Raw genomic sequence first — 15,446 nt, 5'->3', positions numbered from 1 at the left:
TTCGGCAGAGGGCGCTGTGCTTGAGGTCGTGGCGTTGAATGTCCCTCGACGGGGTCCGTACCGCGTTGACGTCACCGATGGTATAAATGGCTCAAGCTGCGCCCTTTGGCTTCAGTTCCTTTTTTCCGATTGCTTCGCTCTCGTGAACGGCGCGCTTCGAGATTTTCTGTCAAGAAAATGTCTTCATCGACTGCTTCGACTCCCAAGACTGGGTTTAAGAAGTGTAATGACTGTGGATCGAAGATGTCCATCACCGATCCTCACCGTATCTGTTTGTGGTGTCTGGGCTCAGACCATCGAACCGGTGACTGTGGCTCCTGTCAGTCTATGACGCAGAAGGCCCTCCGTGAGAGGAAAAGTAAGTTAGCGGTGGGGCGGGAGGCATCGAAGGGCTCTTCAAAAGCCTTATCTAAAAAACATAATAAATCATCCAACTCTAAAGAATCGGAACGCCATAAAAAGCACTCGAAGAGATCCCAATCTCGTAGCAGGTCGAGCCAATCTTCTTCGTCTTCCTCTAAAAAGCTCAAAAGGAGACATAGATCTCTGTCGTCATCGTCTGATTCGTTGACGGAATTGGTTCGATGTCTGACTAGATCGGATTCCCCTTCAAAGTGGGAGAGCTTTAGGAAATGAATGTTGCAGGTCTTTGAGAATGCATCCTTGACCCCCCCCTCGAAGAAACCTCAGAAAAGCCAGACCCCGGTTGCTCCTTTGGACGATGCAGGGAACTCGGGAACTACAACGGTTAAGCCTAGTAGTACCCATAGATCTCGAGTCGACAAGTCATCGAGAGATCCTCGAGGATCGAGTGCCTCTCCGATCCCTCATAAGAAACAAAAATTGTCGAAGTCGGGTGCAACTTCATAGGCGCCGACTGCTCCGATGACGAAGCCTAGTTTATCTTCGCCTTTGTCGAAGGCTTCGTCAAGTGTGTCGAAGGTTCCTTCACCTCCCTTGAAGACTCCCTCGAAGAAATTACTGATTCCTTCGACAAATGATGAGGAAGAAGAGAAAAGGTTTACACCTATACCAAGTTCGGACTTCTTTAAGTCCATGTCTTCAATTTTTGAGGAATCTGCTTCAGATGTCACTCCTTTTGGAGTAAAATATGGAACTAGACAAGTTCCAGAGGAACTGATAAATCCTGACACAAAAATGAGAGATCTATCTGAAACTCTGCATTCTGCTAGTGGTGTGGACACATCACCCGAATTGGAGTTTACTGCACCTGATCCTGCAGAACATGCAGACTCAGGGTATAGGAATTTGATGAATAGGGTGCTTGAGTATATGGGTTGGGGAAGAGCCTCCCCTACGTTTGAACAAGATGATATGACGGATATTATAGTCTGAGGACCCCAGAAAGATCCAGTTCTCCCCTTTCACAGGGCATTATAAAGAACAGTTGAGAAAAACTGGGAAAAACCTGATAGCATTGCTGCAGTAGACGGCAATCTCCCAAAAAAAGTACAGAACTTCCACTTCTGACCCAGAATACCGGAGTAGACGCCCGACTCCAGAAAGCTTGGTTATTCAGGCAGCTACTAGATCCAAGCAGACGCCATACCTCTGGACAGGGAGGATAAAAAGGTTGATGCCTGGGCTCGTAAGGTTTTTAAGTCGGGTCGCATGTCCTTGAAATCTACCAATGTCACCTGTACCTTGGCCAGGTTCACACATACCCTGTAGGAATGCATTTCGGCAGCGGCTGAGCATATTCTGGAAGGAAAGGGAAGGCTTCCTGAATATAGTCAATGACGGTAAGGAGGCAATGGGGGAATGCCTCCAGTCTGGACAGGATACTGCTGATGGTATTAACAGGTCCATGGCATCAAGCACAGTGCTTCACAGATTTGCGTGGTTGCGAAAGTCGGGGTTTGCACCAGATGTACAGACAAGGCTTCTCAACATGCCCTTTGATGGCTTGAGGCTGTTTGGTAGTAAGGCTGATGAGAGCCTCGAAAAACTACAGACCTCGAAAGCGGTGGCAAAGCCCCTTAGTGCCTCCATGTGACAGCCTCAGAAACCCTATTCGGGCTCATCTTCCTGGAGGGGTCGTCCTTATTGATACTACTCCTCTCTCCTCTGTTGGTAGAGGAAGAGGACAGGCTTTTCAAAGGGGCAGAAGAAATGTCACTCGTGGTGGACGAGCAAAGACTACAAAGCCATCTTCAGGAACGGCATCTATGCCCTCAGCTGCTCCTGCAGCTGCCTCCAAATCTCTGAGGTCTTACCATACAAAACACCTGTGGGAGGCAGAATCTCTCAGCATCTGAAAGAATGGTGGGGCATTACTTCAGATGCATGGACACTGGAGACAGTAGCTCAAGGTTACTACCTACACCTACCCTTCATAAAAAGACCTCAAGATCATCCTCTAGGAGCCAGCTCTACCAAAATTCCAGATCCGCTCCTTTGCCAGGAAATTATTACCCTGCTAGAGAAAGGTGCAATAGAACAGGTACCTGTAGTGGAGAGGAACAAAAGCTGGTACTCCCAGCCCCCCCCCCTATTTTCTCATCCCAAAAAGGACGGAGGATTGAGACCCATCTTGGACTTGAGAAAATTAAACAAATTCCTCAGGAAGGACAAGTTCAAGATGGTAACCCTTTCTCAGATCCCTCAGGCTCTCCAACTCCAAGACTGGTTGGTATCGCTGGAGTTTCGAGTTCTGCCATTCGGGCTGACCTCTGCCCAGAGGGTTTTCACCAAACTGATGGCGGTAGAGGCAGCGAGTCTCAGGAGAGGGGGGGGATTCACGTATACCCCTACCTGGACGACTGGCTAATCAGACCATGTTCTCCAGAACAAGCTCAGGAACTCCTATCGATCACCTGCTACCTCCTCCACAACCTGGGCTTCCCCCTCAATTTCAAGAAGTCCCACATGGTACTAAACCAACAACTCCAATTTATCGGAGCAGTCTTGGACACTTCCTTCGGGGAAAGTCTCGCCGCCCGAGGTGAGAGCTCGCCACATCCAGCAAATGGTAACAAAATTCCAAAAAGCCCAGCAGCCTTCGATTTCCTGAGGTTGCTCGGCCTCATGGCATCCTGCATTTTTCTGGTGCCAGAGGCCAGATTGAGAATGAGATCCCTCCAATGGGCCATCAGAACTCAGTGGTCCCAATTCTTGGGGGAATATGTCAGATCTTCTGCAATTCCCGAGCGCAGTTGCTCAGGATCTATCATGGTGGGCTTGCAACAACATCCTCGAGGGAGAATCTTTTTGGCACCCATGGCCGGAGATAATAGTAGTGACGGACGCCTCACTCACGAGGTGGGGATCACACACCAACGATCTGACAATCAGCGGACGTTGGTCTCCATCGGAGTCCATCCTACACATCAACCTTTTGGAGCTCAGGGCAATCAGACTAGCTCTGAAGGTCTTCCTGCCCTCCGTACAGAGAAAGAATGTCCTGATAATGATGGACAACACAGTGGCCATGTACTACCTCAACAAAAGAGGAGGCGTAGGATCTCTACCTCTCTGCAGACAGGCGATGCAGCTCTGGTTCTGGGCAATACAAGAAGGAATCTCTCTATCGGCAGTTCACCTAGCTGGAGAGCAGAATACGGCAGCAGATGCTCTGAGCAGGCAGAACAGAGTCTCCCACGAGTGGGAGTTGGCTCCGGAAGTCCTTCTAGAGATCTTCGCCCTTTGGGGAACCCCTCAAGTGGATCTGTTCGCAACCTTGGTAAACCAGATGTGCGATCAGTATTGCTCAAGGGAATTTCCTCTAAGAGGAGCTCTAGGAGATGCATTCGTAGTGGATTGGGATTTTCCCCTGCTGTATGCGTTTCCTCCAGTCCCCGTGATTCCTCAAGTAATCAGGAGGTTGAGAAAGTTCAGGAAAACCATGATCCTAATTGCCCCGGATTGGGCCAGGAGGACGTGGTACCCGGACCTTTTGGACATGTCCATCTGCCCTCCAATATGTCTTCCACAAAGAGGATCTTCTCTCGCAAGAGGAAGGTAGTGTTCTCCATCCAGAGGTCAACACACTCAACCTTCATGCATAGTTTCTGACAGGTTGAGACACAAGGATTGGGATCTTCCGGATGACTTAATGGAGATTTTGCTTTCGGCCAGGAGGCCAGCAACAAAATCTTTGTACCGGTGTCGTTGGAATAAATTCAGTAACTGGTGCAAGGATAGAGATGTGAACCCTTTTCAATGTGGCACACCAATGGTGCTTTCTTTCCTGTTACATCTAGCCAATCTGGGGCTCCAGATCGGAACAATCAAAGGATACCTTGCTGCGCTGTCCATTTTTTAAGCGCTCCTCGGAAGAGGTCTCTTACTTTAAAATTCCATTAATTATACAGTTCTTAAAAGGACTTACAAATGTATATCCACCAATACTATTTCATGTTCCAACCTGGGATTTGAATTTAGTTCTTAAATTCCTAACATGTATACCATTTGAGCCTCTGCACTCATGACCATTGAGGCTTTTACCGCTAAAAACTGTCCTTGTGGCATTATCAGCCTGCAGGGTTGGTGAACTACATGCTCTTATGTAAACCTCCATACACCACTTTTTATAAAGACAAAGTGATTCTGAAAGTAAAACCATCTTTTTTTACCGAAAGTAGTTTACGACTTCCATTTGTCGCAGAAAATTGTTTTACCAACATTCTATCCTCCTCCTCATTTGGGAAAAGAAGAGGAGAGGTTACATAGGCTGGACACCAAGAGGGCTCTCAGTTTTTACATTGCAAGAATGTCAAAATTACGTCAAGACGACCAACTTTTTGTGGGATACACAGGTCCTAAATTGGGGTTAGCTATGACAAAACAAACCATATCCCGCTGGATTATTCTAGCTATATTGGAATGCTACAGATTAGCAGGAAAAGACCCACCGGATGGGTTACATGCTCACTCCACAAGGGGAATGGCTACTTCTATGGCTTTGGAGAGGGGAGTCCCAGCAAAAGATATTTGCTCGGCTGCAACATGGGCATCAATGCATACTTTTATCAAGCATTACTGCTTAGATGCCGCCTCCTCAAATGAGGGACTTTTTGCCAGAGCAGTACTTCACTCTGTACATGAAAACAAAAACTAGCACTCCCACTTCCAAATTGGTCACTGCTATGGGAATCTATCACAAGATGAGGAATACGTGGGAGGACACGATCCATTCGAAGAACAAGTTACTTACCAACTGTAACGTTCTTTCGACTGGATGTTCCTCCCACGTATTCCTCATCGACCCTTCCAGCCTACCCCGCAGTATAGTTTACATTCTCTTAAAATTTCCTCTCACGATGGGCCTATCAGTCACATCATACGCCTAGATGTTCCACGAGTATTTCCTCGAAAAAACAGAACTGAAGCCAACGGGCGCGGCTCGAACCATTTATACCATCGGTGAAGTCGACACGGTACGGAGCCCGTCGAGGGACATTCGACGCCATGACCTCGAGCACAGCGCCCTCTACCTAAAAATGTTTTTCTGAAGCTGGCAAAACTAATTATCACAAGATGAGGAATACGTGGGAGGAACATCCAGTCGAAAGAACGTTACAGTTGGTAAGTAACTTGTTCTTCTGAGGCTTGTGGAATCTGCTTAGATCACATGCTGTGCATAGGCCGACATCTAGTGAAAGCTGCGTAGTATTAGTTTGTTTTTCGAATCTCAAATGGGGGTCGACACAGGGCGTGCCAGTAATACTATCCCGTGTGACGTCCACTGTACCCATGATCCCTCACACGTGTAGGGCCCTCAGATTGTTTTTTTCCGCCATAGTTGTCGGAAGCATTGTTGCAGAGTTCCCTGGCATTCGGCCATTTTGCTAAAAAATCATATAATTTCCCCGTTCTTTTACTCCCACGTCGAGATCCGAAGATCGACGCCGGTCCGAAGAACAAACAACTGTCGAGACTGCACAACAGACTTCGGGCCTCGGAAGTCCTATGGCCTCAGCCCTGCAAGTAGGGAGTGGTGGGTGGAAACATACTCGCACTATTATCATTTCCTACTTACACTAGCCCGCTGCCTTAAGGTGACATATGCCCTTGGGTTAACAAACACACCATCTGTAATCTATTTGCCTAGGGACCACCCCGAGGCTAACTGCAGAGCGTGTAGCCTGTTTAAGGCAAAAACACTAAAGGACCCCGCCACTAAACGTTGGTCCCACCACGCCAGGCAACTCGAGGCCATGGAAGCGGTGGGTGCCTTCATTGATGGCATCAACGCCGTACTTTCAGACGGCGAGGCCACAGAGGTGTCCAAAGATGCCCAAGCGCTAGTCCCCGACCTCGGAGGATTGTCCGGCAGGGCAGTTATGGGGTACACACCCGGCGACACGAGCGCTACCACTTCACCTAAACACACTAAGTCCAACTGAGACTCGACACGCGTGTCGAGTTCTCGGAAGAAAGAGGCACAGAGAGAGCGGTCCACGGAATCTGTGTCCTCTGAGCGTTCCAGGTCGAGATCGCTGCAAGCACACGGCAACCGTCCACAGTTGCCAAGAGTGCCTCGCTCCCCAAAGCCACAGAGGTGTGTTCATCAGAGGATGAATCCGACCTCCACCCCCAAGCCGCGCACCTAAAGTCGGCTCCGGCAGCCCACTCGGCGCATGCCTCCGAAAGTTGGCGTGCACACTCGAAAGATTCAGGGAGTACCCTACACACCCCCGAATCTCGACGCCAGGTGTCGAAGCTCAGAGAAGGTGAAATCAGGAAAACACTCTTCTACTCAAGGGGAAGGGGATAAACAGCAGAAAGTCATCACTCTACTCCTGCACCACAGGTACATAAGGGCAGACAGAAGTCTTCAGATAGGGAAAAATCCAAGACCCCTGTCCCTGCCCCTAAAACCAAAAGTATTCCTCCCACTCCTCACGATATGGGAATAGAAGGGGAACTTTCACAGGAGGTTGTCATCCCCAGTTCCAGAGAATGGAGCTGTGAATACATAGACAGGGTAATGAGGGGAATGTCTTCCCTGGCTGATTTCCCAGAACATTTCCTCAGTTATCGGTGTACCCCAGACAACGCTACTCCTTCAGGATCCAGGGACCCTCAGCCCGCTTGTAAGAAACCTCGGTTTGAGACTCCAACTCAGGGCCTGATTTCAGACCCTTACTACATCCAACCTTACCAACAGTATGGTGAAGATCCAGACTTGGAAATGTTGGATGACCAAATGGGGGTAGATTATTACAGAGATGACGAGGGCCAGGATGGGGAGGAGGAAGACGTCGCAGAAGTCTACAATATAGACTCTCCTGTTCGCAACGAACCTCCAAGTTACTGACTCTCCAGTAGATAACCAGCTCCTTCTAAATGAGGTCTTGGCTAGAGCTGCAGAGCACTTCCGCATAGACACTCAGGGGGCGCAAGAGGAGAGGGACTTTGCAGAAGAGATCATGGGAGACAAGCGACCCATTGCTCAAGCCATTCCAATTCTCAAGTCAATGCAACGCAGAATTGATCCTTCACTTCTCACCCCTAATCTCACCAGGGCTGTAAACCCCAGAATTGTGAAGATGTTCTGGGCTGCCCAGTCTGACCCACTTTACGTAAGGGGTCAACATAAGCCTGACTCCTTGGTAATCGCTAACACCAGAAAAAGAGCGGGAACACCTCTATCATCTGGGGCTCCCCAGACAAGGAGAGCTAAATAATTTACGGGTTAGGAAGGAAAGTTGCCTCCGCTTCCACTTAACAGGCAAGAATCACCAATACCACCACTCTGCTGGCAAGTTATAATTGCCACCAGTGGGAGCAGGTAGCTGCTCTCATTGACTCTGCACTGAAACCACTAAAGGGCCAGTTAGCCCAGATCGCGTCGGAGGGTAGAGCCATGTCCGGATGCATCCTAAAAACGCCTTTTGATGCCGCAGATAATGCAGGCCAGCTCATAGCAGAGAGCACCGTCATTAAGAGGCACGCTTGGCTTAGACAGTCGGGGTTTAAACCCAGGACCCAAGCTACCCTTATCGACATGCCGGTGGAACCAAATGTCTTTTTTGGCAAAGCAGTAGAGGACGCACTCAAAACTGCCAAAGACGAGTACGATACCCTTAAATCCCTGGGACAATTGACTAATAAGCCCACGAATCAGAGGCAAAAGTAATTTTCGTCACTCATGCAGCCAAAATCCCCAAAGGGGCTCCAATTGCACTCAGGGACAGGGTACATCTTGGGGTCGCAACAAATAGCCTACCCATAGTTACGGCAGTGGTAATAAGAGGAGCCGTGGTAGAGGGAGAGGCAGCCCAGGCAGAGGCGGTACGCCTCTCGCAAAGCAGTGATGTTCCGCTCAGGGTCCCTTGCCACGCATCCCCAGTAGGGGGGGCACATTTCCAACTTCACCCAAGCATGGGAAGGGATCACATCGGACAGATGGGTGCTGTCCTGTGTCCGCAGGATACTGCATCGAGCTTCTGAAGCGCCCCCGCAACCACCCTCCACGTCAAAAGATACATTCCCTGGACCACCAAAAGATCCTCCTCGAGGAAATCATCAATCTTCTTGCAAAGGACACGATAGAACTCGTCCCGGGCAACCAGGTAAACAAGGGTATTTATTCAACTTACTTCCTTGTGCCAAAAAAAGATTTAACAATGCGCCCAGTATTAGACTTACGCCCTGCAAACATGTATGTCAAGCCCCAAAAATTTTGCATGACTACGCTCCAAGAGGTAATCCCACTCCTAAAAAGCGGGGACTACATTGCAATATTGGACATGAAAGATGCCTATTTTCATATTTCCATGTTCCCAGCGCACAGAAGATTCTTGCGCTTCAAGGTGGACAGTTAGCACTACCAGTTCAAGGTGCTGTCCTTCGGTATAGCCTTGGCTCCAAGGGTATTCACCAAGGTACTGGCGGTGGCGGCGGCACACCTACGCAGGGAGGCAATCCCAGTGTACTCTTACCTGGACGACTGGCTCATCACGGGGGAAACCCCAGTAATTTGCAGATCCAACATCCAAAGAACGATCGACCTCCTCTTCGAATTGGGTTTCTTCAAGAGGGCTTGGCCTTTTCATTAGAGGAAAGAATTTGGAATATACTACTGCAAATTCCTCTATCAGTCCAGTCGCCAGATAAGGGTGCGCAAAGCGATGCGTTTGCTAGGCATGATGGCGTCATGTATTTACCTGGTCCCCCACGCACGCCTGCGCATGCGACCCATGCAAGAATGGTTGGCGAAACAGTGGTCTCAGGCAAGTGGTCAGTGGGACGCTCTAGTGATCGTTTCGCCAACACTTGTACAAAGTCTTCAGTGGTGGACAAGAGAGAACCTGTCAAAGGGGAAACCCTTTTACGATCCGGAAATTCAAGCTGTAGTCACTACAGACGCGTCCCTGTCTGGGTGGGGAGCTCACCTCCTTCATCACACTGCTCAGGGTCTCTGGTCTCACGCAGTGGCCAAGAATCACATCAGTCTGCTAGAGCTTCTGGTAGTCTTCAGAGCGCTTCGAGCATTGGACCCCCACCTGTTGAACCTGTCAGTACAGATCTTGATAGTACGACAGCAATGTTTTACATAAACAAACAGGGAGGGACTCGTTCGCCAAATCTGTCCAGGCTTTGCCAGAGAATTTGGACATGGGCACTCGGACGGAACATTTACCTGCCATCTCAACATGTTCCAGGGGATCTCAATTCACTAGCAGACGCTTTAAGCAGAGATCCCCTCCCAGAAGAACACAAATGGTGTCTACACAGAGAAGTCGTAGAAGATCTCTTCTCTCAGTGGGGTTTCCCCACTATAGACCTATTCGCCACAAGCGAAAACAGGCAATGCCCAGGATTCGCATCCAGGTTCCCCCAGCCAGACTCCAAGGGGAACGCCCTGTGGATGAACTCGTCAGGGATGTTTGCCTACGCTTTTCCACCAACCCCTCATGAGGAAGGTGGTCAACAAGATGCACAGGGAATCGATGACGCGCATCCTAGTTGCTCCCATGTGGTCGAGGCAACTGTGGTTTCCACACCTACGCAGACTAGCAGTGTGCAAACCCATCAGACTCCCATGCTGGCACAGCTTCCTATCCCAGCAACAAGGTCAAACAGTGCATCCTCAACCCAGCTCAATGAACTTGGCAGCATGGCTCCTGAAGTCATAGAGTTTGGACATCTCAACTTACCACAGAGGTGCATGGACATCCTAAAGGAATCTATGAACGCAAACACGAGGCACTGTTATTTTGATAAATGGAAAAGATTTGTTATCTGGTGCCAGAATAAGCAAATCAACCCGGTTGATTGCACTCCTTCCAATATTGTCACCTACGCGCTCCACCTGCTGGATGCAGGGTTGGTTTTTAATTCACTCAAGGTACACCTGGCGGCGCTGTCAGCCTACACAACCTCCCATAACAAGGTTTCGTGGTGGAAAGTACCAGTGGTTAAAGCCTTCATGGAAGGGGTAAAGAGACTCCACCCTCCAATTTCAAACCCACCACCAGGATGGGACCTTAATGTGGTGCTTGCTAATCTCATGGGCCCACCCTTTGAACCCATACATAAAGCCAGTCTCAAACACCTGACCTATAAAACTGTCTTCTTAGTAGCCATTACATCCATAAGAAGGGTCAGTGAAATTCAGGCTCTGTCAGTGCAGGATCCTTTCTTTACTGTTCATAAGGATAAACTGGTTCTACGAACACACCCTAGGTTCTCACTTAAGTTCAAAAATTCAACGTTAACCAGTCCATTGAGCTTCCGGCCTTCTTCCAAGAACCCAAAAGTTCTGCTGAGGTGAAACTACACACTCTAGATGTGTGAAGAGCGGTCCTCTACTATGTAGACAAGACCAGGTCGCTAAGAAAAACAGACCAACTGTCTCCAATACTACAGGCAGAGAGGGAGATCGCGTCTCTAAAGGTGCCATCTCGAAGTCGATAGTCAATTGTATCCAGCTATGTTACTCCCTTTCTGAAAGAAATGTACCCCTTGACACCATTTGCAAAGCAGCTACATGGAGCTCTATTCACACTTTTACTCGGCACTACTTCATTGAAACTCATTCCAGGACAGATACTAAAGTGGGACAAGTGGTTGTAAGACACCTGTTTGCTCATGACCCTTCTCACATCCCACCTCCTTCTTCTAACACTGCTCGCTAATCTATGCACAGCATGTGATCTAAGCAGATTCCACAAGCCTCAGAAAAGGGATACATTGCTCACCGTAATCTTATTTCTGATGCTTGTATCTGCTTAAATTCACATGCGCCCGCCCTTCCTCCCCTCTGAGAGAAGGCGCATAGATGCTTGTAGTCTTATCTATCGGCTTGGATAATCTGTACTCGCGCTACTCCTCATGCTACCTCATGTCAGAAATACAATCTGAGGGTCCTACATGCGTGAGGGATCATGGGTACAGTGGATGTCACACTAGGGATAGTATTACTGGCACGCCCTGTGTTGACGCCCATTTTTGAGTTTCGAAAAACAAACTAATACTCTGCAGCTTCCACTAGATGTCGGCCTATGCACAGCATGTGAATCTAAGCAGATAACAATCAGAAATACGATTACGGTGAGTAATGTGTATGTATATATATGTATATATATATATATATATATATAATATATATTTCTGAGGCTTGTGGAATCTGATTAGATCACATGCTGTGCATAGGCCGACATCTAGTGGAAGCTGCGGAGTATTAGTTTGTTTTTCAGCCCAGGCCTCGGAAGTCCTCTGGACTCGGCCCTGCAAGTAGGGAGAGTGGGGGTGGCACATCCTACACTCTGATTAATATAGTTACATTACTTATATTCCTACACTCGCAGCCCGCTGCCACAGCGTGCGTATGGAGGGTACCCCTTTTCAATTTTGCCCCAAGTGCAACAGCAAGTATCCTTGGGTTGACCGACACGCCACGTGTAACCTGTGCTTGCCGAGGGACCACCCCGAGGCGAATTGCAGAGCGTGCCGTCGGTTTAAACCGAAGACCCTTAAGGACCGTTCCACAAAGCTTTGGGCCCACCACGCCAGGCGACAAGAGGCCATGGCCGCGGAGGGTGCTTTAGAGATGGCAGCGACGCCGTACTTTCGGACGGCGAGGGCAATGTGGCGTCGATGGACAGCCAAGCGCAAGTCCCTGACCTCTAAAGGTTGTCCGGCAGGGCAGCTATGGGGAAGACCCCCGGCGACACGAGCGCTACCCACACCACTTCCAGCAAACAAAGGTCCAACCGAAACTTGACGCGCACGTCGAGTTCTCGGAAAGAGGCACGAAGAGAACGGTCCACCGAGTCAGTGTCCTCTGGGCGTTCGCGTTCGAGATCGCCGCATGACACCAGGCAACCCTCCACTGTTGCTAAGAGTGCCTCGCTCCCCTTAGTGACTGAGGTTCGGTCGTCGGAGGACGACGCCAACCTCTACCCCCAGGCCGCACTCCAGGAGTCGGCGTCTGCAGGCAGCGCGAAGGCTGTTACCGAATCCCTTGCACTCTCCAGAGACAGGGACTGAACCCCTGAATTTCGGCGCCAGGCACCGAAAAGCTCTGATGGGGCCTAAAAATTGGGGAATCGCTCTTCCACTCCTAAACTACATTCTACTCCACCTAAACAGATGGACAAGTCTCAGTCTCTTGTCCCTAAGACCCCTGTTCAAACCAGTAGGTCTAGTAAGGTAAAGACATGGAAAGCACTCCAGGAAAGAGTTATTCCCAGTTCAAGGGAATGGTCCAGTGATGACATTAGACAGTTATGTCATCATTGGGAGATTTCTACGCCAAAAACCCAGAACACTTTCTCTTATACCCCAGAAGGGTCAACTCCCTCAGGCTCTAAGGATCCAATACCCCCAAGTAAGAAGTCCCGGGGTGAAGCACCAACTCAGTCTTCAGACCCCTTCTATATACAGCCCTATTCTCAATATCAGGAAGATCCATCCTTTGGTGAGGATCCAGACGTGGGCATGTTCGAAGAACAAACTGGGACAGGCTATTATGGGGAGGATGAGGACCAGGAGGAGGAGGAGGAGGAGGAGGACGACCCAGATACCTACAAGGTAGATTCCCCGGTAGAGAAAGAGCCCGCGGTTACCGACTCCCCTGTCGACAACCAGCCTCTCCTGAATGAGGTCCTGTCCAGAGCGGCACAGCACTTCCACATTGACACCCAAGGTGCTCAAGAAGAGAGGGACTTTGCAGAGGAATTGGTGGGAGAAAGGAGACCTGTTGCTGAGGCCATCCCTATCCTTAAGTCAATACAAAGTAGGATAGACCCTTCCCTTGTTAACCCCAATCTCACTAGGGCAGTAAACCCCAGAATTGATAAGCTTTTCAGGGCAGCCCATTCTGACCCACTGTACATAAGGGGACATCTCAAACTGGACTCCCTGGTTGTTACAAACACCTGTAAGAGAGCGGGAACACCCTTGTCATCATCTGAAGCTCCCCCGGACAAGGAGAGCAAGAAGATTTATGGCTTGGGCAGAAAAGTGGCCTCCAGTTTCGCCTACCAGGCAAGGATTGCCGACTCCACCACCCTGCTGGCTAGTTACAACTGGCACCAGTGGGAAGAAGTCGCGGCTCTCATAGACTCTGCCCCAGAACCCTTAAAAAGCCAATTGGCACGAGTTTCGGCAGAGGGGAGAGCCGTGTCAGGTTGCATTTTAAAATCAACCTTTGATGCCGCGGATAACGCCAGCAGATTAATTGCTGAAAGCACGGTCATCAAGAGGCATGCTTGGCTACGGCAGTCTGGTTTCAAGGCCGAGACCCAAGCATCATTGATAGATAAGCCGGTGGAGCCGGATCTATTGTTTGGAAAGGCGGTCAAGGACGCGCTGAAGAATGCCAAGTACGAGTACATGAGGTAGCATGAAGAGGTGTGTGTGTGTGTGTGTGTGTGTGTGTGTGTGTGTGTGTGTGTGTGTGTGTGTGTGTGTGTGTGTGTGTGTGTGTGTGTGTGTGTGTGTATATAATATATTTCTGAGGCTTGTGGAATCTGCTTAGATACATGCTGTGTATAGGCCGACATCTAGTGGAAGCTGCGGAGTATTAGTTTGTTTTTCGAAACTCGAAAATGGGCGTCGACACAGGGCGTGCCAGTAATACTATCCCTAGTGTGACGTCCACTGTACCCAAGATCCCTCACGCGTCTAGGATCCTCAGATTGTTTTTTTCCGCCATACTGGTCGGAAGCATTTTGCCGAGAGCCCTGGCCTTAGCCATACGTTTGCTAAAAATGTAAAGATAATTATCTATTGACATCCTTCCCCACCCCAACGTGGAACTTCGACAACTCGACGCCGGCTGGAGAAGAAATCGACCGTCGCTGGCTGCACGACAGATTTGGGCCTCGGAAGGCCGCTGGCCTCGGCCCTGCAAGTAGGGAGAGTGGTGGGTGGTACATACTCTACACTCTTTGTATATAGGTACACCGTATACATTTCCTACACTTAACAGCCCACTGCCTCAAGGTGCGTATGGAGGGTACCCCTTTTCAATTCTGCCCAAAGTGCAATCGCAAATACCCTTGGGCCGACAGGCACGCCACGTGTAATCTCTGCTTGCCGAGGGACCACCCCGAAGCGAACTGCAGAGTGTGTAGTAGGTTTAAGCCTAAGACACTTAAGGACCGTTCGACGAAGCGTTGGGCCCAATGGCAGCGACGCCGTACTTTCGGACAGCGAGGGCATTACGGCGTCGAAAGACAGCCGAGCACAGGTCCCCGACCTCGGAAGGTCATCCGGCAGGGCGGCTATGCTGAAGACCCCCGGCGACACAAGCGCTTCACATACTACACACACTAAGTCCAACCGAGACTCGACGAAGTCGAGTTCTCGGAAAGAGGCACAGACAGAACGGTCCGATTCGGTGTCCTCTGGGCGCTCTCGATCAAGATCGCCGCATGACTCCAGGCAATCATCCACTCTTGCCAAGAGTGCCTCGCTCCCTAGGCTAACAGAAGTTCGATCGTCGGAAGACGAAGACGACTTCCACCCCCAGGCCGCGCTCCAGGAGTCGGAGCCCGCAATTAAAGCCAGCGAGGCCCCACGCTCAAAGGACAGGGACACCTCTCCCGATCCTCGACGCCAGGCGTCGAAAAACTCCGGAGCCACTAAGGGACAGGGAAAACATTTTTCTACGCACGGGGAGGGGGGAAAAAACAGCAGAAGAAACTACCTGTACATTCTTCCACACCTATAAAACACTCCACCCCCCCTAAACAGACAGACAAGCCCAGGTCTGCTGATAGGTCCACAACCAGCAAAGCTACTCAAGATAAAGCCCATAGACTTGCTGAGAGAGTCATTCCCAGTTCCAAAAAATGGTCCAGTGAAGACATAGATAGGGTCATGTCAAGAATGTCGTCTTTGGCTGATTTTTATGATAAAAATCCAGAACATTTCCTCTCGTATGATCCACAAGGGGCCACACCCTCAGGCTCTACTGATACAATCCCCCCGAGTAAGAAGGCCCGGTTTGAAAGCCCTATGAGGTC

At 49.8% G+C, this 15,446-nt stretch overlaps 1 protein-coding gene across 6 annotated transcripts in view; it reads left to right on the top strand.

The window, feature by feature from the left end:
- TDRKH (tudor and KH domain containing) overlaps positions 1-15,446 on the top strand; it is a 2,163,439-nt gene that overhangs the window by 513,182 nt on the left and 1,634,811 nt on the right. The window lies entirely within an intron of this gene.

The sequence above is a fragment of the Ambystoma mexicanum genome, chromosome 1p (genome assembly GCF_040938575.1).
Source record: "Ambystoma mexicanum isolate Mex_15411 chromosome 1p, UKY_AmexF1_1, whole genome shotgun sequence".
NCBI lineage: Eukaryota > Metazoa > Chordata > Amphibia > Caudata > Ambystomatidae > Ambystoma > Ambystoma mexicanum.
Note: the sequence above shows the minus strand (reverse complement) of the source record. Positions and strands in the feature narration are given on the sequence as shown.